The 26,997-nt window shown below is 41.9% G+C and overlaps 1 protein-coding gene across 9 annotated transcripts in view; it reads right to left on the bottom strand.

Moving 5' to 3' along the window:
• Positions 1-26,997, bottom strand: part of pknox2 (pbx/knotted 1 homeobox 2) — a 400,561-nt gene that overhangs the window by 162,502 nt on the left and 211,062 nt on the right. For 8 of the 9 annotated variants that reach the window (XM_048615463.1, XM_048615465.1, XM_048615456.1 and 5 more), the window contains one exon: positions 14,255-14,345. The exons of the other annotated variant lie outside the window; for it this stretch is intronic. The gene's annotated coding sequence lies outside the window, so the exon portion shown is untranslated. The remainder of the gene's footprint in view (positions 1-14,254; positions 14,346-26,997) is intronic. 9 annotated transcript variants of the gene reach the window in all.

Raw genomic sequence — 26,997 nt, forward strand, 5'->3', positions numbered from 1 at the left:
CACTCTGACTTCTCTGTCTCCAGCCTCCTGAACTGTTCCAAACAAGCTAAATGCAATTACAACTCTCAATTAGTGACTTGCTTTCTGAACTCAGCATTGGGTTCAAAAATTCCAGACTGTAACCTCTGCCCCCACTGTTTCCTGTGCTTGTGCTAACTTTAGCTTTTCTCGTCTTCTTTGCTTTCAGAAGGCAGCAATGCCCCACTCCATCATTCAATGGGACACAATATTCTGCTTATTTCTTTAATCCACCCTTGTCCCATTTCCATTCCCTTTGACCTTTGGAATATGAACTATAATCTCTCCCATCTTCCAGCTTTCTCACAGGCCTTTGACATTCTTTTACCTACCTTCCTCCCTCTATCTTTCTAAAACCCGTTTCTAACTTTCTTTTGGCACAGATGTTGCCAGAGCTGCGGAGCAACACCAGCACCTTTTGTTTTTGTTTGATAATGTCATCCTTCTGTTTCATGGCTGCATAATGATAGAGTTTTACAAATTTTAAAAACCAATAAAAAGGCCTTTAAAATGTCTCTCTCTCACTGAATGATGTTAGCTCTTCGACAGAAAAAAGTCATTCGTTCTGCCAATGACCCTATCTTTTCATCCATGCTGTGGTAATATTGCAGAAGAGATAGTGCTCCCCAGCAACAGCTTCCTGAAAAGTGTGCGGAGTTTAACTACGTTATTGAGTCATTAAGTATGGTCAACAGAGAAAGACTAATCGATTTCAGATTACTGATGAGTTCAAGGGATATGGGGATAGCATGAGAATAAGACATTGTGGATGATAATTCACCATGATTTAGAATGGTCGAGCAGGCTTGAAGGGATGAATGACCTGCATCCGTTACTATGGTCCTTACCATAGCTGGACCTGGTCAGTATGGCCAGAGACTATTACATAGGAGGAATAGTAGGACTTTAGTTTCTTTGGAACAATGGTATACAGCAGCTTGAAGCAAGCCTTTTTAGCCCCTTCTTTGTTTCAATCACAGCGTGGCTGATCACTACCTCAACTCTTTTTAACATTCAAGTGGTGCACTGCACTGAATCAACAGCAAGATTATAATGGTCTTTTTTAGCCAGTTGAAAACATACTATATGTGATAGGATTACTGCACATCAGAGACAACAATGAAATATGGCAATGCTTCCAGTTATGAAGCTAAGCATAAACCACAAAATCCCCAGTGTGCTACCCATTCAACCTCATCAGTACAGCCATTTATCACACCACACTGCAGACCTGACACATATTTTATAAAGGCACATGCACTTTATAGCTCCCATTACTGGAAAAACCCAATAAAAATGCCAACAAAGTGAATGGTCGTCACTGCTCTCTCACACACTGTGACATTACACTGGGTGTTGAGTTAGCTGATCACAGACTGAGTGACGGTGACACAATCAACTTCAGAATGTATGGACCAAGAATGGGTGCAGAATGTTCCATCTCACTGGGATATCTTACTGGAAACCAAACACCACTACTCCTGGAGTTGTCACAAAAATTAAAGAACTTAAAAAGTATGCAGAATTCTCCAATTTACCTGCATATCAGACCAAGGTTAACAGAAAATAGGTTTCTATACCTAACAAGAATTAATGTTACAAATAAGTAGATTATAACTACAAGCAACTATTTACGAACTGTCAGCACGTAACTCTACTAATTAAAACTCTAATCTCTTATACCTCCCCCACTCCTGTATATACACAGATACAGACAGACATGGACAGGAATAAAAAAACATGCTTGTTATGGTTGGAGGCTAAGACTGGGAAGGCATTTCCATATGCACAGAGTTTGTTGAGATAATTCTTGAGCAAGTCACAATGCTGCTTCTCAATCTTCCTTCTCCAGATACTTTCGTTTGTTTGCAGGAACCACAGGATGACTCATGCACATTTATAAAGGTCTTCGACTTAGCAGTTAAAACTCACTTGTCATAGCATCTGCTGAAGGCAAACTAGACTGGTTTACTACGGGCTTAGATGGTGTTTCTGCACAGAACAGAGACGGCTCGCGAACTAACGGAGATCTGATGACTTCTCACTATCTTGTTCACAGCCCCAAACTGTTCAGCTACTTGGGAGCCAATCACATTGTTCACAGCAGGCAGAAGGCCTCTGTCATCAACAACTGGCGACTAGTCCACAAATCAATCCCCAAGTTGTTGCCAGTGAAATTTCCATTTGTATATCGCCCTTGAGCTCCAGCTCATCTGCAACCTTACACCGCCACTCCTGCTCGGACCAGCAGTTGTGTAAATAGCATTCACAAAATGCCTCAATCCTTTAAAAGTCCTTGGTTTTTACAACAGTTCTTTTCCCATTTCAGTCCAAAATACAAATCAAAAATACAGATAAAGTAAAAAGTTACAGACTTTACAAGAGGGGTGACCATATTGGTAACCTCCATTAGAGCATGTCCTTGAAATGACTGGGTGAAGATGAGGATCAGGTATGGGTGAAATACCTTCACCCATCAGAAAATTGTGTTGATAGCACCCATGCAGCAGAGTTGGTCTTGTGTATGTCCAGCAATGCCGTTCATTTGCACGTTGCTTGAGCAGTTAGAACCTCAGGATATTACAAAGTACTTTACAGCCAAAGGTGTACTTCTGGAGCACAGCCATTGATGCAGTGCCAATAAGTAAACACAGCAGCCCATTTACATGCAGAAAGCTTTCACAAACAGCAAGGAGACTTTCTTTATCCATTCATAGGGATGTGGGCTTCAATGGCTAAGCCAGAAGCTATTCATAATTTGCTTGGAGAAGTTGGTGGTGAGCTGCCAGAGTCCAGGTGACACAGGCGCACCCATGGTTCTGTTCAGAACAGAGTTCCAGGACTTTGATGACCCGACGACAGTGAAGGAATGGAAATACATTTCCAAGTCAGGATGGTAACTGACCTGGAGGGGAACTTGCAGGTGGTGGCATTCCCATGCATCTACCTGCCCTTGATGGCAGAGGTCATAGGATTTGAAGATGCTGTGGAAGGTGTCTGAATGATTTGCTGTGATGCATCCCATCCTGTAGATGGTAAGTACTGTTGTGAAGGAAGTGCATGTTGAAGGTGATAGATATGGACCAATTAAAAATAAACAAAAGAGAAAGTAGCAAACTATAGACCAATTGATTTGGCATCTGTTATCACTAAAATATTAAATTTTATTCTGAAAATGTTCTGAAGAGTCATGCTAGACTCAAAATGGTGACACTGTTTCTCTCTCCACAGCTGCTGTCAGACCAGCTGCATTTCTCCAGCAGTCTCTGTGGTTGCTTCAGAGTTCCAGCATCCACAGTATTCCATTGTTGGAATTTATTCTTGGAGTTCCCTGAAAGAGGTCCAACTCACAACACCACAATCTCCATCACGGGGAGGGAAAGGAAGCAGATCCCAAATTCACCCCTCCCTGTATGGTAATCGAACTCCATGCCATTGGCATCAACCAGCCCACAATGGCTGAGCCAGCGGAGTCCATATAGAGTCCAAGTTACTGTGACAACACCCATGCTCACATGGCCATTCTTTCCATCATATGGCTGAGCAGGAATCTCTCTCACTCTTACTACCTGCCACTGGTAACAGATGGAGGAACTTCAAGTTAATTCCAACCTATTTTGCTGCATTTTGAATGCATCATCCTTGGTCATCAAGTCCTGGAGCGGGACTTCAACCCACAGCATCCGGCTCAGAGATCAGGACCTTACCCACAATGCTGTCCAGTCTATTATTAAGGAAGTTTTAATAATGCACTTAGGAAACCATAGTAGGGCCAACAAAGTTAACATGGTTTTATGAAAGAGATCTAGTACGTGACAAGTTTATAATAGTTTGTTGGGAATATAAACAGGAGGGTTGATAAAGGTGAACCAGATGATGTGGTTAACTTGGCTTTCCTAAAGGTATCCAAGAAGGTGCCACACAACAGGGCGTAAAGGCTCCTGGAGGTGGAGGTGAACCATTGGATACAATATTACATGATGGACAGAAAGCAGAGAATAAGGATGAATGTAGCACTTTCAAGTCAGTAGACTGTGTCTATTGGAGTGATGCAAGGATGACTGCAGTGATCTCAGCTAATTACAATCTACAGTAGATGATTCAGACAAAGAGATTGAGAATAATATATCGAAGCTGATTGATGATACAAAGTGGGAGCGTAAGCTGTGTGGAGGACACAAAGGGGCTGCAGAGATATAGAGATATAGAACAAATGTGTGGGTAATAAAGTGGCAGATGGAGAATAACAGGTGAGTGTGAGATTATTCATTTTGGTAATACCAGAAATGCAGAAAACATTTTTAAAACGTGTGAAACTTGCAATCTTAATCTCCAGAAGGACATTCCTGTACTCATACCATGCAGGTACAGCAAACAATAAAACAGGCAAATAGCATGTTGTCCTTTATTCTAAAGGACTCCAGGACAAGAAAATCTCAATGAAATCATGCAGGGCTTTGGTGAGACCTGGAGTATTTTCTGCTGTATGGTGCCCATATTTAAGAAAGGATATACTAGGTTGGTTCCTGGGATGACAAGGTTGACCTCTGATGAGAGGCTGGGTAAATTGGGCACACACTGTCTTGAGGTTCAGAACGAAAAGAGGTGATCACATTGAAATGAGATGTTGCACTGGCTGGACAGGATCGACACAGAGATTGTTTCCCTCAGCCAAAGAATCTACAACAGTGCAGAACGGTCTCAGGAGAAGGGGCAATCAACTGAAGCAGGTTGTGCATAGTCCATCATTAAGGCTGGGATGGGCAGATTTTTGGTGTCTCAGTGAAGAGATATGGGAAGCAAGTGTGAAAGTGAAACTGACCAGAAGATCAACTGTGATCACACTGAATGGTGGAGCTTGCTCCAGGCTGTATAGTCTACTCTTGCTCCTATTCTGGATATTGTGCGCTCAGCAGACCTTCTATATCACCATAATATGCATAAGTAACCTTTTCAGGTTCTCCCTTCTTCTTCGGCAGTTTCTGTCTTCCGCTTGTGTTGTGGGTCCTGAGGTGACTAAATGGTCCAATATTGAATCAGAGTGTTGCTTACAAACCAAAACTGGGTCAAATCTAGCTGACTGTGAATTAGTTAGCACATCAACACTGGATCTCAGACCATTACAAGCCATTTAGCCAATCAATTTGGACTGAGGCATTTCACCTCTCTTTTCATATAGAATCATAGAATCCCTGCAGCATGGAAGCAGGCCATTCAGCCCATCGAGTCCACATCAACCCTCCGAATAGCATCCCATCCAGACCCAGCAACTTACTCTATCCTTGTAACCCTGCATTTCCCATGGCTAATCCACCTAGCCTGCATATCCCTAGACACTATGACCAATTTGCATGGATAATCCACCTAACCTGCACAACCTTTGTCTGTGGGAGGAAACCAGAGCACCCGAAGGAAACCCACGCAGACACGGGGAGAATGTGCATAATTATGTACATAATTGTATTCCACTCAACATTCCACTCTTCCTAACCTTTAATCCTCCTTTTTTTTTAAACCTCCCAAAGAACTATTGAATAATCTTTAGAACTTTAAATAGTTTATGGAAAAAAATCCACATTTCTTTGACTTGTTCTTGAGACGTGGACAATATTGGCAAGCCCACATTTTACTGCCTGGGTCCCATAAACCTGAGTGGTTTGTGACATCATTTCAGAGGGTATTAAGAACCTATCATTTAATGGGGAATTGGATTCCTTATGGTGATCAGACTCAGCAAGAGGAGCAGCTTCCCTCCAATGAAGAGCTTCGATCAACTAATGTGATGTTCACAAAAACCTAGCGGATCTCACAAAAAACAAAATATTGCAGATAATGGAAATCTGACAGAAAAATAGAATTTGTTGGAAATGCACAACTGGTTGGATAGTGTCTATAGACAGAAAAACAGATCTGATGGTTCAAGAACAAAAAGAGATACTAATCATAATTGAAGACCACTGAAAAGGATTTTCACCCAAGTGTATCCCATTTAACTTGCCAAACTTCTTATGCTTTAATTTTCTCTCTCTTCGAGGACTATCAAATCACTCTTTCAAATTCCTGAATGTTGAGGTGCTGAATAAGTGGCAATGTTGATAACATACCTACTAGCACAGGGGGAGTTATCCAGATGCTGTTAAAAGCTAACCGGCCGATATGGTTGACTCTTAACTGCGCTGAGCAATTAGGGATGGACAATAAATGCTGGCCTAGCCAGCAAAGCCCTCATCGCATGGCTGAATTAAAAAATAAAAAAATGGGTCAAGCTGGTTCACTGAACCCAGGCAGAGAACTTCAGTTACATCAAAGACAAAGGCGAATTATGTTAAGCTTGTGATAAATAAACTATTGTGGTGTCGAAACTAAGAGCAGTGATTACCTTGCCTTCTGTACAATTGCCTACTTTTATCTTGGCAGCAGATTCCTTCACTAAATGGGCCAAATGCGCCACAGAATCTTTACACACCCTGAGCCTTTTCAAGCACTGCTGATTGGTTAGTCCTACATAACAAGGTCAGGGTATGACGAACTAGTACACTCTGAGCTCAGTCTTCCTAGCACTCAATCTGCATTCTGGAGTCTGCAGTATCTGCTCTCATACAATATCCCAACACACATCCATTCGCTGAACAGGAAACATGTAGGATTAGCACTAAGTGAGGGACCTGGGTAACTCGCCTCTCCATCTTCCCATCTCCCACTGCACAGGACATTATAATCCCAGCGGATAGAACAGTCACATCCCCTTTGCAGGTTTGCTCTTGAATTCTTAAAACACTAATCCCATTCTACTTGCTAATGCACATCACCAGGTAATCTCCATGGCGTGAGAAAGTGCATGCACGTGCACATGTGAGAAAGCGTGTGTGTGAGAGAGAGAGAGTGTGTGAGGAAGAGAAAAAGTGTGTGTGTGCATATGTGTGTATATGTGCACGTGTTTGTGTGTGTGCACACATAGCTAGGTATGTATGTCTGTGCCTGCCCAGTATCCTGATCAACATTTGTGCAGAAGTGATAACACAGAAAAAAATCTCTGCATATATTCCCTCTTTAAGCCTCTTACTAACCTCCATGTCATTAATTTAAATATTAGATGTAGAATCTTCCTATGCAACTATTAGTTTTGACTGTAACTTGGCAGAAAGTCGTAGAGTATATTGCATTATGTAGAGGCAGGGTAAGACAACATGCAAATCCAAGTTCTTTCTTTTTCTTCCAATATTGGTAATCATCAATTGGTATACTGTAATCCAGAAGTGGGAGAGGGGTTTAAAGATTTTAAAATCAATTTTCATCCGCTTCCAATTTTTCATTGGCCATCTGTGACCCATGTTTCCCAGGACTTGGCAGCTGAAGGAAACTGAACGACCAGATTCAACAGGAACAGGTCTTTGTTAACACTGCCTCTGGGACAGAAGGAGTAGGAATCCTACCCTCATGGCCCTTCAATAACTTGGTCCCATGCTGGTGATTGGAAACCATCTATTCCTTCCTCACCTGAGCCTCAAATCACTCTCATTGCCATACCCTCTCCAAAATTCATTTTCCAAGTCCATCATGGTGCTATTCCCCCAAAGGGTTCTGCCCAATGCATCCCATCCTCCCTTCTCTCTTGTTCAACCCAGCGATAAGCTGCCAGCTTCTACTTTTTCCCAGCAGCTGACCAGAAAGGAGTCACAATAACCTTAAATTCAGTAGGACCTGGGCTCCCTGCATTGCTGGATTTCACAATTTCTACAGAACACCCTCTTCCTGTCACTTCACCATAAATATCACAGCTCAAATTTAGAAGTTTTGCAAAATTGAAAAGCTTCCCTCTTGGTTCCAGTCAAGCTCGTTAGAAAGTTGTCCTCATTCAGTAGCGAGGATATGCAATGCTAATGAAAAATGATACTTTGTACTTTCTTTTTAAGGTTTTTCCTTTGATTGCTGTGTTGCATTGAATTCTCAGATTGTGGATTGGACAACCAAAAATCACAGAGTATAAAGGTCACAAACACTGGAGCTGGAGGTACATCTATTGGAGCTTTATTCTGCAGCTACCTAATCTGATCAGGTAGTGCTCCGAATACTCTAACTCCCTTTGTAAAATGAGTGTTCATCTTCAAGAACAGAAAATATCTCTAAGATTCATACTAGGAATGGATTTTATAACTAAATTGAGCTTAAATGCTTGAACAGTCAGCTTCTACAACACATTTGCAATGTTAACTGCACTATAGTCAGGTGATGCCATCCACCATTGCAAAATGGTGTTTAAGTGAAAGCAAATACAGACAAGGGAAGATTCACATTTCCTTCTTCGATGAAAATTGTTGAATGGAATAAATATTAGAGTAGTTTGTAAGTATTGTTAAACCAGAAGTCTTTTTTTCCACATTCATACATGGGACGTGGGCATCACTGGCCAGGCTAGTACTCATTGCCCATTAGAGGTGACCACAATTTTGTGGGTCTGGAGTCACATGTAGGCCAAACCAAGAAAGGATATCAGTGAACCAGATGGGTTTTGACAACAATCAATCATTCCATGCTCATCATTAGACTTAATTTCAGATTGTTACTGAATTTGAATTCCACTTTCAGCCATGGCAGGATTTGAGCCCAGGTCCTGAGAACATTACACGAGTCTATGGATTAATAGTTCAATAATAATACCATTGCCTCCCCTCAAAAGCAGCTTGGTGGGTGCATCTACAATTACAAATTTGAACTGAATATTATCTGCACAGCAAACCAATTCACCAGTAAAATCAATTAAATCTTGGCTTTATTCCCTCGTGGTTCCAAGTGCTTCCGGTCTAATCCAATTTGGCGACTTCGTGACCCAACAGCTGCAACCAGCTGGACATTCTCTTCTTGTTCGATCCTCATTAGTATGGATCATCTTTCTGGGAAGAAAGTGTCTCTGTTCAGTCTACATTCAGACTGGTTAGGACAAGTACCAGGGATTCACATGGGGTATGTTAATTTAAATTCAATAACTTTCTTTATGCAAAATCTGGCAAACAATGGCTAGATGTTCAGAAAATCCTTTCGCAGTTCTGGTGCATATACTGCTTATTGGAGTTCCCATCAGCAATCTATGACAGTCAAAAGAAAATATATCCATGAGACTGCATAACAACACGAGTGAAAAATCGCAACGTCTTTAGGATTGAATAAACTGTACTGGAATGTTTAATAACCTACAGACATAAGATTGTGTGTTTCACATTTCTTTCTTGCTAAAAAGGAGCCACAAAATGAAAGAATTTCAACATATTCTCATCCCTCCCTGATAATGTAAACGAAGTTCCTTTTCCCTTGACCTATCGACAATGTTTTGCTCAAAGCCATGCGCATCATTAAGTTATAGAAGTCATAGATATCGTCATAGAATCTCTACAGTGTGGAAAGAGGCCATTTGTCCATCAATTCTGCACCACTCTTCTGAAGAGCATTCTACCCTGACTTAGCACCCACCACAACAATCCCATTCTCTATAACCCCACAATTGCCATGACTAATCCACCCACACATCCATGGACACTACAGACCAATTTAGCATGGCTAATCCATCTAATCTGCACACTGGCAAACTTGCCCATCTAAGGTTGGGTCTTGCAACAACATGGCAGTGAGGATGCAAATGAGAGCGAATCGATACTACAGAACATCCCCTCAACCTGCTGAAAAACAGGTGGCAGCAGCGGAAAGGGAACAAAAGAAAACACATATCTGTTCCTCCTCCGGCCTCAGTCTGTATGAATGCAAGTCATCAATATGCATTGATACTGGAATGCAACATAATCATGTGCAAGCAACAGCACCTTCAAAATGCTTGGCAAGACCTCACATTCAGTAAGTTGGTTAGCTGAGCTGTGAAGCTGATTCATAGAATCCCTACAGTGTGGAAACAGGCCCTTCGGCCCAACAAGTGAACCTTGCAGCATCCCACCCAGACCCATCCCCCTATAACCCACACACCCTTGAACACTACGGGCAATTTAGCATGGCCAATCCACCTAGCCTGCACATCTTTGGACTGTGGGAGGAAACCAGAGCACCCGGAGGAAACCCACACAGACATGGGGAGAATGTGCAAACTCCACATAGATAGTCGCCCGAGGCTGGAATCGAACCCGGGTCCCTGGTGCTGTGAGGCATCAGTGCTAACCACTGAGCCACCGTGCCGCCCCGCTTCACTGGTTAAACTCACCAAGAGGATACTCATATATACTTTTCGGAGGAAAGGTCACTCGACCTGCAACGGTAACTCTGATTTCTCTCCAAAGATGCTGCCAGACCTGCTGAGCTTTTCCAGAAATTTCTGTTTTTGCTTTTGAAGAGAATATTCATCTTGTTTCTGTCAGTCTCTACCTTAATAACTATCATTTTATAGGTAACACTGAGTCCTGGGTGATTTAAAGTAGATCAGACTCTCTTCACAACCCTGAGTAGGTCATCCTTGAATCAAGGGGCAGCCAATATACATTTAGACAGTGTTTGCATAGGATCTAGTTCCACACCCTTTGACCCAGTCCTTTGCTGTTGCACCTAGATGCACAGAACTTGCTCTCAGCAGCAACAGCTATGGTGTTGTGTTGTGTTTTGCCAAGTCTGGAATTAATTCATACCTACAATACATATTCAATCGGAGGGCCTGGGAGCAAAGCCAGGGCTTGCCTCAGCTCCTGACCACACTATGAGTTTCAAAGTTACAAGATATCAATCTGTTCACTTTTCAAAGTTGAATGGAGTGCAGTTGGTATGCAATGCACAGTGTGTCATGTTCTAGGAATTTGGAGGGACATCAACAGTCTCTCCAATGAATGCATTTATTACTCACCAATCAGATGGATTCAAGGTCATGGCCTTCACAACATCATGGATGAGAAAGTTTGAAAGGAAACAGCTCCAGTAGAGACATAAAAGGAGATCCCACAGTTTTGACAAAGAATACAAGTCTCAAGAGTACCAGTTCCGAGGAAGGGTCACCGGACCCAAAACGTTAACTCTGTTTTCTCCTTCACAGATGCTGCCAGACCTGCTGAGCTTTTCCAGCAACTTTGTTGTTGTTCCTAATACAAGTCTCAAGCTGCCATCTTTCTTGACTGTGTCATTTGACTACAGCCAGGACTCCTCTCAGTTTTCTCTCTTATCCCTTGTGCCAAAAATGCCAGTTTTCTCCTCCTCCTCTATATGACTTCACAGCGTTGACCCCAAATTTCACCACACAGTTTCCTGATTTTTCTTTACAAGGATCACAAAATTTGGCAGCACCTCACTTGCCTCATCTTCTCTTTACCCTATAATCCTTGGAGCTTGTTATCTAATGACTGCTTTCTAATTAACTCGGTCTCTGGTAGTTTCTTACAGGCCTTCCATTTCCCAATCAGAAAAATATTAATTTATTGAGCTCTCTGTCACTGTGGGACTGGGGTTTTCTTTTAGAAGCAGTTTTAGTCTCCATTATTCTTCATCTTCCTCACACATTCTTCCTTTCTTGCTAGGGTAATGATTCACAGGGCACTTGTGATGCCCTAGATCTCAACCAATTGTGGTTCCTGGGTGATCCTGGACAATAATATGGCATATAAAGAGAAGAGTCCAGCATAGTGAGAAAAATAGAGAACCTAATTTCACAAGTTACCAGCTGATCAGGATGGCATATAGGAATAGGAATCCTAACTGATTGGTTTGAGAGAGAATTTGGATTCAGTGAGTATTTTCAATCTCTCTGTTTGGATATGTTCTGAGACATATCTGGTGCAGGTAGGACTTGGACAATGATGTTCTGGGCCAGGGGCAGGGATTACTGTACCACAATAGCTAAAATTTGGATTCAGCAAGCTGGTGATTTAAAGTCACAGCACCCAGAAAAATGGGAAAAGCAAAGAGGCTTCAAGGAAGAGTAAAAATTGGTATCTAATAGAGCGTTTGAGTTGATCTATTTGGGCTCATTAAAAATTAAAAAGATTGAAGCCTAACTTGCAGTAGAAATGGTGGGGCAGCTATCTGGCAGGGAGTTAAACTCCAAATGTAATGATGCACAACGCACTTCCAAGTAAACAGTGTAGGGCACATTAGCTAACTCCAGAATAAAGAACAGAGTAGGGGATGTTGTTATCAGGTTAATCAGGATTACAAATTAAATGCTGGCTCCAGCTGGTCCCCTCAGTGTCCATTCCCATTACTCACACACCCCTATATTAAAGCCAGCAGAACCACCATCAAGGCCCCATTCCCCAAGAAGGTTCCGGAATGAAACTCATTAAACCATCAGTAACAGATGACCTTTAAAAGGTTTCTTTCTTCAGAAAAAATACATTGCTTCTTAATGCCATTTTATATACTGTGAAGTGATTTTACAAGAAATGCTCATCTTAGTTTATGTTTTAAGTAATCCTACAAAAAGAATACAAGATGTAGCACGTTGTTCAGATTAACTGTGAGTGCACTTGCAGCGTGCATGGTGCACACATCAGAATAACACTGGCCCAGATTCTTAAAACATTGGCAAATGCACCCTTTCCAATCCAGCCAGGCTATGGATTTGGTAAATGCCTTTCCAGCTGCAACATCACAAGAAGCTCTGTCATTTAGAAAAAAACTTCTCTCATTGAGCTGTGAAAATTTTAATGTTCGCATAAGTTATGCTAGAATTCACAGTATGTTTCATGTTGTAGTTAAGTCTCTATAGATACACTGACTGGGATTTCTGTGTCTGGATGGCTGAGACCCACTCAATACTGGGACTTGAGTCTCATTCCCATCAATCCATGCAAAGTGATATCAATGATCAGGTTTGTACGAAGTAACTGTGGCCCTTGCAGTGAATGGGGAAGGGCTGGTCGGGAGACGTATGAGTAAGGGAGGGGGTTTGGCTACTACATTATGAAAAAAACAAATTACTGAGATGGCCAAATTCGTGACCAATGAGGAAGTATATTTTAATATCAGGAGCTGGTTCATGAGAATGCAGCTGTTCCTGGCACTAGAAGGCTCAAGACCCTGCTGTGCGGCTGTCAAACAGGTGACTTATTTGGACAGTCAAAAGGCACTAAGTCTGTCCAGGTATGGGGACTCAGATCAGTTTCAGGCCTTTACTAATATGGCGGGCAATTGTGCCTAACAATCGGCATGTGATTCTTGCCCACCATACTGCAGGTTTAGGAGATCACCTGACACCCACTCCTCCCCTCCCACCAACAGAAAAAACACAGTTCCACTTTTAAGGCTTTGTATGAATTCTTTTACCACAGAACCAATGTGGCTGCCTGGGGTAAAGTCACATTTGGAGAGGAGGAGAAAATGCAATTACTCAACAATTCTGAACATGAATAATTGTAAGTAAAACCATATTGTAGAGTTGAAGTTGAACACATGACAGTTGAAGGGTTACACTGAAATGCAGCAAGTCACTATATCAGATGTTTCTGAGCACAGCCAGAGCTGCAGCTAGCAATGAGACAAGCTGTCAGTGAAGTCCCAAAAAAAAAGCAAGATTTACTCTATTCAATATCTTCTTTCTCCTTCCTTTCCCTGTCCTTTGTTTCCTAATCATTCTTCAGGAATTCCAATACAGAGTCAACAGTCCACTCCATAGCAGAGAGTGAAGTTGCTGATGTATGGAGGACAAAAGCAGACATATTTGATTTTAAAAAGATTTCTTTTGATCTGAGCACACAGTTAAAAAGCTCCAAACTCACCTGGTGTGTGAAAGCAACCTGAAGGATTAAAAGGAAACCGCTTACTGAGTTGGATTAAAATAAATTCAGAAAGTGACTGCATTTCATTGCTGACTGAACAGTGGGTGTGGGTGTTTCCCTCTGTCCTCAAGAATGTTCTTTTTGCATACTATTTTTGAAATTAGAAATTTTTAGCACAATCTAAGATGCCTTGTCCGTTGTCTTGCTGGGGCAGTGGGTACTGTCCTGCTGGGAGGGCAGGTATTGCCCTGCCAAGGGAACAGGCATTGTCTTGCTAAAAGAGCGGGTACTGTCCTGTTGGGAAAGTGGGCACTGTCCTGCTGGGAGAGCAGGTACCCTACTGGGGGAGGGGATGGGTATTTAGCCTATTCTCAGGTCTGAGGTGTCAGACATGGCCAAGTGTGACTCTCCTCTCCCAATTCGGATTCCTGTTCAACTTCACACAACATACAATCGGTAACAAAGTAGAGCAGAGTTGGGGCTGAAAGTGCCTCACTCCACAGAACTTACAATCAAGAGGTGCAATCCGACCCTTAACTCACCGATGTTTGGGAGCCTGGTATCCGCAAATGTCTTCTGAAGGTCCACGCCAATGACTGAGACAGAGTTCACAGCATCACACGACAGCAGACCCTGGAAAACACCCGTCACTAAGTTAGTCAGAACCCAGCCTTTCTCCTCCAACTGCAAGGCAACTTTCAACTGGGATGCTACATTTGGCCTCAGTACCTGCTGGTTGTGTAAGGTAGGGAGGGAATAAAAACATCAGACAGGATCCTCTCTGTTGCTCATAGTCACTGCTGGGAGGTACATGTCTGAGATGCCTGAGCTAAGTCTCAGCAGTGGCCCCCAATTCTGGAGCAGATTGCTTTATCGAAACCCAACACAGGAATTGCTGGGGAAACTCAGCAGGTCTGGCAGCATCTGTGGAGACAGAAACAGAGTCAACGTTTCCTTAATTCCCTTCTTCACAACTGAAGTCTGCTCCATAGAACTCCAGGTCCAAAAGAGAGTCATATTGGACTCAAAACATTACCTCAATTTCACCACAGAGGCTGCCAGACCTGCTGAGTTTCTCCAGCATTCTCTGCATTCAGTTCAGATTTCCAGCATCTGCAGTCTTTTGCATTTATTCGCATTATTAAACTGAACATCTGAAATAGCATGTAGAACGGCCTCTCGATCAAGGCAGCGCAGGACAAGAAACAGGCTAGACCTAGCTCAAGCAAACAACTTTCAGAGAGATTTGGAGAAAGGAATAGAAAATTGCTAAGGGGTGTGGGTCAGGGGAGTAGCTTCGCTGGTATATATGGGTCATTGTTTAGATCACCACAGTGTTGCGTGCGGGCTACATGACTGTAACAAAGTGACCCTGTCACAGATTCCTTCCGAGGTTACTTCATGTGATTAAGCTATGATTATCGGCACTGGGCTTCTGCCAGTTCATTCTCAAAGGCAAAGTCAGATAGTGATCACCATTACTCATAAAACCAACACCATCATATTCGACACACAACGACAAATGTGCATTAGTGATAAATATAAGATTGTTAATAAAACTCAGCACATTTGGCAGCATCTGCGGTTCTGAGAAAGGGTCACTGGACTGGAAACATTAGCTTTGATTTCTCACCACGGATGCTGCCAGACCTTCGGAGTTTTCCCAGCAATTCCTGTCATTGTTTCTGTATTTCCAGCATCTGCAGTATGTATGTACAATATACACACACACAAATGGACTGCATTGAACTTTTCTCCACACTCTTATCTTTCCCAGGCTCTGTAACCTTCTCTTCATTTACAATATTCTGAATACTCTGCTTTCCCCCAACTTGATTGTCTTCTGCATCACCAAGTTCCTGACAAAGCTGTCAGTATCAGATGCCCTAGCCTGAACCTCTGGAATACCTCTCCTAAACGTCTGCACTTCTACTGACTCTTTTAGCCAACTACTCAAAGCTTCCTACCTCTTCGGCCAACTTTTTGGTAACTTGTTCTGTAAGCTCATTATATGGCCGAGTGTTAAATTTTGATGGATAACTCTCTTCAGAAATACATCGGTACGTTTCATGGTGTCAAAGGCATTATATAAATGCAGGGGACAATGGACTGAATTTTTAACCAGAATTTGGCTAAGAGTCAATTTTTGGTGAGTTTCATGGAGGTTTTGTTTCCACAAGACCCTACCAGGTTTTCTCATGCCATCTTCCTAAACTCACGTCATTACCTGTGCCCCAGGACAACCCGCTCATTATATTGTTACACTCACCACAGGCAAAGGTGCTGCCCAATACTGGCAGCTCTCTGGATTCCTGGCAATGTCACCATCATTTAAGCTCAGCTGTGCACCAGTAAAGAGCTGGCAGCCCATAGTTGTCCTGCACGGTTCCTGTCAATTGTCCCAGGCATGTTGGGCACAGGGAAATTGACACTACACTTTGCCAGCAGGGACCTGGAGGTCATGGTGAACAGGAGCCGAGTGTAGCCATTGTCCATGGAGCGTGCCCTAAGATGTTAGTGATTGGTGGAGGGCCGGAGGAGCAGGCAGTGAGCTGAAGTTGCCGGGTTACTGTTCCGAGTTCTATGTTGGGAATTGTCATTGTCTCATTTTGATCTGGTAGGTGGGAAAATGGGAAATTGCACATCAGTGAGGTGAGATGGCTTAATAATGAGGATCATAATGTGTGCAAATAGGTCTTTCACTGCTCACAAGTGAGAATCTCGTATTACTTGGTTGGAATATGGGACTTTTTGCTCTCGACATTGGGTAGAGGAAGAAAGCAAGGAACACATTATGGAGTTGGATGATCAGCCATGATCATATTGAATGTTGAAGCAGGCCTGAAGGGCCAAATAGCCTACTCCTGCTCCTACTTTCTATACTTCTTTGTGGAATTTTCTGAACCAGTGACTCATTTTTAAATGTAATGTAGCCATAAAATGCTACAGAACACCTTAAAGGTGTTATTGAAAAGAAATTATTCCTTACCCACCATTATCAATTGATTTGAATTCAGTCTCACCTCGTTTTCTACCATGCCCTTGGCCGTCTTGTCTATTTAACTCACTCCCACAAATTGCTGTACCAGTTTCAACCTTCTCGCTCTTTTCTCACTACCACTGAGGATCCCACCCCCACCCCCTGCCAATTTAAAGTCTCCCGAGTAGCACGTAAATCTCCCTGATTAGTTCCCCTACAGTTCAGGTGCAACCCAGCCGTCTTGTAAATATCACTTCTACACCAGCTCCTCAGCCACGCACTCATTCACTGTATCCTCCTATTCCTAGTCTCACTAGCAAATAGCACCCAGAGTAATCCAGAGATTACTACCCTTGAGGTAATGTTTTTTAACTTTCTTCCTAATTTCATATTTTCTCCCTGTAGAACCTCATCCCTTCCTCTACCTACGTTGTCGGAACCAATGTGTACAACAACCTCAATCTGTTCACTCTCCTGTTTAAGAATTTGCTGTAACAGCTTCAAGACATCTTTGACCCTAGCACCAGGGAGGCAACACACCATCCTCCGGTCATGCTCACGACCACAGAAACGCCCACCTGTGTCCCTGACTAAACAGTCCCTTATCACAAAATCGATTGCTTGGACCTTGACATGCCCCTCTGAACAGCAGGGTTAGTCATGGTGCCGTAGACCTGGCTGTCAATGCTATTTTCATCTAAAAGACCCAGCAGTATTCAAAAGTATATATTTGTTTGACAGGGAGATACCAAAATTGGTGGTGTAGTGTGCAACAAAGAAGGTTATCTAAGAGTACAAAGAAATCATGATCAGATGGGCCAATGGGCCGAAAAGTGACGGGCAAATGAGACGAGTTGAGTTTGGGATACCCAATCAGCATGGACAAGTTGGACCAAAGGGTCTGCTTCCATGCTTTATGACTATAGGATTCAATGAATTAATAATATTCTGAATATCTATGTAATGGAGCTGGAGGAACACAGCAGGGCAGGCAGCATCTGAAGAAGGGTCCCGACCCGAAACATCAACTTCCGGCTCCTCTGATGCTGCCTGGCCTGCAGAGTTCCTCCAGCCCCATACTCTCATATCTTAAATGTTTCATTATACCAGTGAGTCATATTTTAAACAACTGTTTCTGCCTTCACTACTCCATTTCACGTCCTATTTGAGAAATGTCTCAGTTGGTGACTATGGCATTCTTGCATGTATGAATTAAAATTTATTTCTCAGTTTTAAAGTTGCATATCAGTCCATGACACCAGTCTGGAGTGTTACACGATTACTGTCACAGGTTCACATTCTGAGCCAGTCAAAAGGAAAGTCTTCAATAAAGAAATATGATATTAAAGTAGATCATTCAGGGAGAACACACCTCCAGCAGTTCAAATAGAAGGAACTCTCAACAAAATCCATGAACCATAATAATTGACCACAGCAACGGTTTTCCAGCTCCAGGTACCATCAGTTACATGATAAACAAGGGCAACTTGTCACAAGTGGCATTGTGCCCAACAGTGATGCAACAATCACTGCCAACCTAAGAACACTGAAGTTTAACCTTGCCAACCGTATTGTCTCAGAAGTGTAACTGATGAGGACAAAAAGAATCAAACACACTGATCTTTATTGAAAAAAGCTACACTTCCAGTGACCATGCACAATAATCCAAAATCAGGGTACCCAAGCAGCTTTCTAACATTCAAATTTTACTCTCACTTCTTTCTGACATCACCAATCAAGCCACCAAAACTCCATCTGCTATTCTAAATATAATGAAATGATTGTTGCCATGACAAAATTACACACCATCAGAATCAAAATAACAGAATTAATTACTCAACAGTCTGATCCAACACAGAAAACAGCACGTTCTAAAGCCATAACCAATTATCAGCTTAATTTGAAAGCGGCCACAGCCTTCTTCGAAAGTGTCACTGTTCTCAGACCAATCACTTCTGGGAGCTGATCTGGAATGAATGTTTTTTTTTTACACCTCCATCATATTGAATAAAACACAATGCAGCAGCATTTGAGTTAAACTGCTTCACATGCTATCACCACACAGGAATCGGAGAGTTTTTGCTGGGATTTGAAATGTGACTTTAGAACATGCTGCCCTCCCCAACCTCACAGACGAAATCATCAACATTTGATGCAACAATGAACAGGATCAATGTTAACACCAGCCATATGTGATCAACTACCAGTTCCATACCTTGGCAGATTTAATGTTGTAGCACAACTAGAACATATACTCCTCTGCATTCTGGACTTGATAATTGTACAGGGGAAACAAAATGGCAATGCTCCAACACAGACTAACAGCAAAAAATATATCTACAATGAGATGATCAAATGATATCAAAAGTGAAAGATAGAGCATGGTCAGCTTATGTGGACACGAAAACAAAAAGATTTCTGATTGACATGATAGCTCATAAAGCAAAGTGCTTGTTAAGATATACTGATAGATTAAAAATACCAACTTAGGTAATGGAGCTTGTCAATAACATGTAGGTGGGTGAGTGTTTAAATGAGGACACTGTCTTTGGCACAGCAGAAAATTCAGGCCAACAGGTATCAACACAGACTGTTAGAATGATAACTTGCATTGAGCAATAGTCAATGCCCTCTTTGAAACCCTCTCATGAAAGTTTGAGAAATGTAAACTCACTGGGTAACCATAAATTGGGTGCTCTTCAAGGAGATCTCACTATGTCTTCAAAAAAGCAACTTCGACCAGTCATAACTGATCCAAGAAAACATCCAAAAGTCAACTGCTTATGTGCAAAGTAGGTTTGGCTATAGACCAACATTTGGGTATCTTAATAATTCTTTTATTCCTGAAGCTAACTTGTTATTGACAAAAGGTAATTGGCCAAATAACCTTTACAAATTTGCTCGAGTACGCCTTGTTCGCAGTATCATAATTCCTATTTTGCACTTCAAAAATACTTTACTATGAAATTTGGTTTGGGATATCCCAACGATGCTATAAAAATGCAAAATAATTTTGTTCTTTACACTGCTATACATGTAAACAGCTGCCTACAATTCAGGGCAATTAAAGTTTCAGAATAATTTTATAAAAGTCTGCAATTCTCAATCCTTTAGCAAAGAGTGAAGATAGCTCTCATGATTCTGAAGAGAGTTTAATGAAAGCAGTACACAGGGGTGATAGAGAGGGAAACCATCTGACCAGAACATCGGGAAGGAGTCGTTCCATGTCTGCAGTGCAAATTAAAGCAGCTCTGTCGTATCAATGACAGTTTTGTTGTTTTCCTTATGCCAGATATACCTGAAAATTAAACTGAGCAAAATACAACAGCTGAAACCAGTGACCTTATCATGCCACACAATGAAGTGAAGCATTTGGATACAAGAGAATTAAGAAAATTAAAGTTGTCCAATTATGTGGCTGTTATTCCCAATGGATTTTCAGATAATCCTTTATTTTTATTCATTCACCGACGAGGGCATCACTGGCTACGCCAACGTTTATTGTCCATCCCTAGATGCCCAGAGAGGAGTTAAGTGTTAACCACATTGTTGAGAGTCTGGATTCACATGTAGGCCAGACTAGGTATGGTTGGCAGTTTTCTTCCCTAAAGGACATTAGTGATGGGTTTTTCCCAAAATCAACAACTGTTTCATCATAGAATCCCTGCAACATGGAAGCAGGCCATTTGGCCCAGCGAGTCCACATTGACCCTCGAACAACATCCCATCACCCCCACCTTATCCCTGTAATCCTGCATTTCCCATGGCCAATCTGCACATCTCTGAGAGAAAACCCATGCAGAAACGGGGAGAAAATGCAAACTTCATACAGATAGTCACCTGAGGCTGGAATCGAACCCGGCCCCTTGCACTGTGAGGCAGTAGTGCTAACCACTGAGCCACCATTAGACTCTTAATTCCAGATTTTTATGGAAAATTCAATTTCCACCATCTGCCGTGGCGGGATTTGACCCGGGTCCCCAGAACATTAGCTGGGTCTCTGGATTAACAGCCCAGTGATAATAGCACTTGTCATCCCCTGTTTGACATCGTTCCATGTGGTACAGAATGAGCTCTATAATAAGCCCACACTTTCTCTACACCAGGTACCAGGGCACTTGTACAGCACGTCAATGCAATGGCCCAATGGATACCAGTGAGCCCTAACTATTTGCACAGTACACTCTCCATACACAGCCCCACCCCTCACAACAGGAGGATCTGATGGACTGCTGCCGCTCATTAAGAACAGCGGTTTCATTCATCAGTGAAGCTGTACTTCAACCACTTTGCGGGGCCATTGGAGGCAAAAAAAAAATTCTCCAGCAAACTGACAGAATCACAGAAATCCAAACTTGCCTTTATCTAAACTTCAACTCTTTCCTGAAGGGCTTCCTAGGATGCAGTCAGGAAAGGAAACCCTGCTGAGTTTTCTCTCTTTTGTGTTTACCTACTAACTGAGGGCAACTGCAGCAGATTAATAGCTGCCCATCTGCAAACTCAGCAACTGTAGCCAGGAAATAAAACCCTGCAATGCTCAATATCTGAAGAAAGGACTTTAAGCTGAAACTCTTTCTCCACAGATGCTGCCAGACCTTCTGACGATTCCAAGCATTTTCTGCATTACTTTAGCACTCGCATTACTTTTGATCCAGCACCACAGTATTTGGTTTTACAACTGAGTCACATGCTAAATGAACTTTCCTCATATGGCCCCAAGTTTGATCTGTTAGAAGCTGTGGCTTTTGGAAATGATCACCATCTAACAAATCATGTAATGGAAGGTAAAACATCTCAATGGTTTTGTAGCCTTTTGATTATGATCATACAAATAAATCATGCTTTTTTTTAAAATAAAAAACACTACAAAGTTTAATTTTCTCCATTTAATAGTTTTGGTTTATATGATAAAGTACTTGAAGAATTCTGGTCTAAGCTGTTTAACAACATGCATCAAATTGATGTCTTTGACATAAAGTACTCGAACATTTTCTACAAAGAGGAACTGTAGGCACTAAACAGTTAGTTTTCAGGATGTGTTTGAACATCAGGTGAAAGACTCGAAAGTAAAAGACTTAGCTAAAGAAATTAGAAATGTAAGAGTATGGTGACAGAACATCTGCCCAAGTGAGACAGCAGTTGGTAAGACGCTATAAGCTGAAATGCGGAGACATAAGGCAGGGATAAGGCAGAATAAAAAGATGAGGGAATCTGAAAACCAACGTGATGGTTTTGATATTCATGTGCCAGTTAGTGATCATGTTCAAATAACGCAGGTGTACCCAGCAGGCTAAAAATAACACAAAGAAAACAGACTAAAAATGATACGAAGCATATTCTTCTGTGTCTAGAAACACTAAGTTTCCAGTGCAGAGGATGCCATTCAGCTCATTGTGTCTGTTCAGGACAAAAAGCAGCTATACAGTCTAATCATAATTTTCAGTTCTTGGTCCATAAACCCATAGGTGCTTCAAGTTCACATCCAAGTACATTGTAAATAGTAGTAGGGTTTCTACCACTAACACCTTTTTCAGGCTGCAAGGTCCAGATACCCACCATCCTCTTGGTGTTAAAACTTTTTCTTGAACTGTGCTCTTGCTTGGTCGATAACTTTCGAATTAGGCCCTCTGTCTGGTGAGCTCTCTCTCTCTCTCACACTTTCTCTGAAATCAGAGCCTTCCTATCCAATCTAAGCTATTTACAATTCTATACACGTCCCTTTAGCATCCCCTGCTCCGAAGAAAATAACTCCAGCCTATCCAATCTGTCCACATCACTGAAGTTCTCTATTTCCAGCAGCACAGTCATAAATCTCCTCTGTCCTCTCTCTCACAATTCCAACCTTTCTGAAATATGGTGCTGTGAACTGTAAAGAGTGCAACACTATGGTTAAATTAGTGTTTTATACAGTCCAAACATAAACTCCCTGAACCTAGGGAGGAATCCATGGACATGTCAAGGTCCATCTATTCCTCCACATTCATCAGGATCCTCCCACTTATTGTGTTTTTCCTCAGGCCTCGCAAAATGCATTTTCTCAAACTTTTCTGGACTGAATACCATTTGCCAATTCCTGCCCACTTCTCGAATCACAGAACCCCTAAAGTAGGGAAGCATGCCATTTGGCCCATCAAGTCCACACCAAACCTTCGAAGATCATCCCCCTATCCTATCCCTGTAAACCTGCATTCCCCATGGCTAATCATCCCAGCCCGCACATCCCTGGGCACTATTGACCAGTCAATGGATAACGTCCTGCAGTCTATAGCTTTTGGCCTCACTCTCAACCATAGGACTAATCTTTGCAACATCTGAAAACATTTTAATAATTCTCGTAAATGTATGTATAAATCATTGATATATATCACAAAAAGTAAGGGATCTAGTATTAAATTCTGTGGAACCCTGCTAGAAATAACATGCCAGTGACAGACTTGATCGATCAATTGCCATTTGCTTCCTGTCTCTGAGTCAGTTTTGGACACAACTTGCCATTTGCCCCTGGATGACATGGTCCTATATTTTTTGACCAATCTACCATGTGGAACCTTGTGGAAAGACTTATTAAAACCCATGCGCAAATGTAAAAGACCACACATTCTTCTGTTTTGGTACTATACACTGAAACACAAGTTTTTTTTTTAAAATGCATTCATGGGCTGAGGGCACTGGTGGCTAGGCCAGCATTTATTGTCCAGAGGGCAGTTATGAATCAACCACATTGCTGTGGATCTGGAGTCACATGCAGGCCAGACTGGATGAGGATTCCTTCCCTAAAAGTCATTAGTGAATCAGATGGGTTTTTCTGACAACTGGTAATGGATTCACGGTCATCATTAGACTCTTAATTCCAGATATTTATTGAATTCAAATTCCACCATCTGTTGTGGCAGAACATTACCGGGGTGTCTGGATTAACAGTTGATCTGTTATATAACTGAAATCCCAGGGGAGTTTTCTTTTAATTCGTTCATAGGATGTAGAGCATTTATTGCCCATCCCTAGTTGCTCTTAAGAAGGTCGTGGCGAGCTGCCTTCTTGAAAGGCTGCAGCCTATGTGCTGTAGGTTGACCCACAATGCTACTAGGGAAAGAATCCCAGGATTTTGACCCAGTGACACTGAAGGAATGACACTATATTTCCAAGTCAGAATGATAAGTGGTCTGGAGGGGAACTTATAGGTGGTATAGGTGGTAGTGTTCCACATATCTGCTGCCCTTGTCCTCTGGATAGAATTGTTTGAGAGTTTGGAAGGTGCTGTCTAAGGAGGCCTTGTGAATTTCTGCAGGATATCTTGTAGATAGTACACACTGCTGCTACTGAACGTCACTGGTGGAGGGAGTGAATGTTTGTGGATGTGGCGCCAATCAAGTGGGCAGCTTTGTCCTGGATGGTGTCAAACTTATTGAGTGCTGTTGGAGCTGCACCCATCCAGGCAAACAGGAAGGGCGTTCTATTTCGTTCGTGAATTGAGCCTTGTAAATGATGGACAGGCTTTTTGGGTGGGTGGGAGGTTGAATAGGGCAGGTTAGCAGATGAGTTACGCATCACTGATTTTTAAAAATTTCTTTTCTTTATTTATGGGTCCAGGTATTGTATATCGCTGATCCTATTCTGCATGACTGTTCTTAGAAATCAAAGAAAATAAAACACATTCTTGCATTAACATAGCACCTTTTGTTAAATTAGAAAGGCCAAGAGCATTTTACAACTACCGTTTTATTAATTCATAGAACGTGGGTGTCACAGGCTGGACCAGCATTTATTGCCCATTCCTCAATATCCAGAGGGCAGTTAAAAGTCAACCACATCGCTATATGTGTGGAGCCACACAAAGGCAAGACCAGGTAAATATGGTCGATTTCTGTCCCTGAAGTACATTAGTGAATCAGACGTTTCTTTTATGACAGTTGACATTGATCACCTGATTGCATTTAGGCTCGTTTCCAATTCCAGTTTTTTTCAAATTGAATTCAAATTTCACCATCTACTATGAATTAATTCAAACATTCGCTTAGCACTCTGCAGTACTCGTCTAGTAACAGCACCTTACCACTGCCTCCCCCCAATTATAACAACCAATTTGTACACAAAGCCCCAGCTATTTGATCATTTAATTTGGAAACCCTAATTTTTACCCTAACCTGCTTAGGCATGAGTGGATGCATAATTCTGCCTTTGTTTAACCAGTGCCACAGAATCTTTTACAAGTACCTGATAGTGCAGACATAGGAACAAAAACAAAGTTGTTGGAAAAGCTCAGCAGGTCTGGCAGCATCTGTGAAGGAAAAAACAGAGTTAACGCTTCGGGTCCGGCGACCCTTCCTCAGAACTGCATGAGAGTGCAGACATAGCCTTGGTCTATTATATCATTTGAAAGGCCTTAGACAACGCAGACTTTATTAGCCTGCGCTGAAGTGCCAGACAAGGTTATATTCCTTTGCATCTGCATTTGGACCCGAATGCTAAACCCCATGGCTCAGAGGAGACAGTGTTACTTGTAGTGCCAAAGCCTGAGAGCTCTGGAATGTGCAGTGTAAATGAGCACCATTGTCTCAACTATAATTGGTCATTATTCTCCCTGTGACTCCTGGTCAACTTTCTGTTCATGGAGTAAATTTGGAAGTCAACTGTTCCAATGAGTCTAACAGAGGAAAATGTGCAGCAGATCTGTACAGCTTCCTAACTCTGATCATCAGTACAAAGCCATTTTCTCACTACAAATGCAGTTAAAGCATTATCCTGCGTCATCACAGGACATAGCATCTTAACAGCTATGTAAAGAGCTAAAAATCACAAACCATTAACTGAAATTAATATGTATATGCAGCTGGTAACTGAATGCCCACCAATAGGTAAATCTGCCCCCAAAGCCCAACAATCAAGTGAATGTCTAGGAACTACATTAAATAAAATACACAGAGCGCACAATTGTTTGTTGAATCCTTGTTGAGCTGATTCCCAGAATTATTCCTCAAGATTTCTGTTTGTGGTCCATTATTCTGTAGTGAAACTAGCAACATGTGAAGGTGCTGATGGTGTTTGGGATACACTGCTGTAGATTGCATAATTGTTAATCCTCAGGTTACACAGTTTTCTAAAGACACATTATTGAAACTTTCCAACTTTTACATTATTCTGGGCTAGCCCACAGAAACTACTATTAAACTGTTGGAAAAGGAAGTATTTCATAAATACCCACAAGTGTAATAATAAAACTTACATTTTTACACCTCTATGCCACAACACCATTAGCTTGTTGGTCGAGGCTCATAGCCGATGACACACAATTGTGTCAAATTAATTTAACTGATCAAAAGAAAACGTATACTTAAATTGCCCTATTTAGATAATTATACTCAGGATCTTTAATGTGTAACATTACATATCACACGCCTGCACAGTGACTGCTGATCTCAGTGATTAATTGTACATGAAGTCCTTTGGGATTTCAAAGGACATGATTAGGTGCAGTTTGCATACAAACTCTTGCCTTCTCCTTTCATAGACTGTATCAACTCCATCTGTATCTCCAAACTATATTCTTCTGGACTCTGCCCAGATTAAATAATGACCATTCCTAAATATGCTGCTGGAAAATGGAGTTAAAGCAACAATACAGTTATCGAGTTATGACACAGATGATCTGATGTGAACAGAGGACAAGTAAGAGAAACACTTGCCTCACGGTGATATTCCTTTCATATGAGAGGAGGAGGAAGGAACAAACTAAGTTACACTTGTACAACACTTTTGCTGATCTCTGAATAGCCCAACTGGCAATGAAGTATTATGAAGCGTGATCGCTTTGTATTTTAAAAGGTAAAGTCGCCACTGACCCAGAGGACTGCTCTCTCAAGAGACAGAGGCAATGGAGGTGACTTTAACCTGAGGGTCACCATACTTCAGGGAAGGGGTGAGGTTGAAAGGGCAGGACTTTCATGTTTTCCTCACCAGTTCCTTTGAGAATTGAACGAGCACTGTTGATGTCACTCTGTACTACAAACCTTCATCCAATTAACTGAGCTAACGGAAGAGGCAGAGGGGGTGGTTTAAGGAGATATTTAAGATGGTTTGAGACAGCACGACAGTGACCCGAGCCACAGTAACAACACAGTCAGCCTACTCCATTGAAGCACTGTAGAGGATATATTGCAGCTGAAAATGTGGGACAAGAGAAAGAAAAGATTTTCTACAGCAGCCATCAGTGAAACCAATGGTGGTAATGTGCCCTTGTGTGCAGGTTTATCTGTACTGTACCACATGACTCCATCTCATGGCCAAAGCAAACACTGTTGTGTACAA

The sequence above is a fragment of the Rhincodon typus genome, chromosome 32 (assembly GCF_021869965.1).
Source record: "Rhincodon typus isolate 14 chromosome 32, sRhiTyp1.1, whole genome shotgun sequence".
NCBI classification, from domain to species: Eukaryota; Metazoa; Chordata; class Chondrichthyes; order Orectolobiformes; family Rhincodontidae; genus Rhincodon; species Rhincodon typus.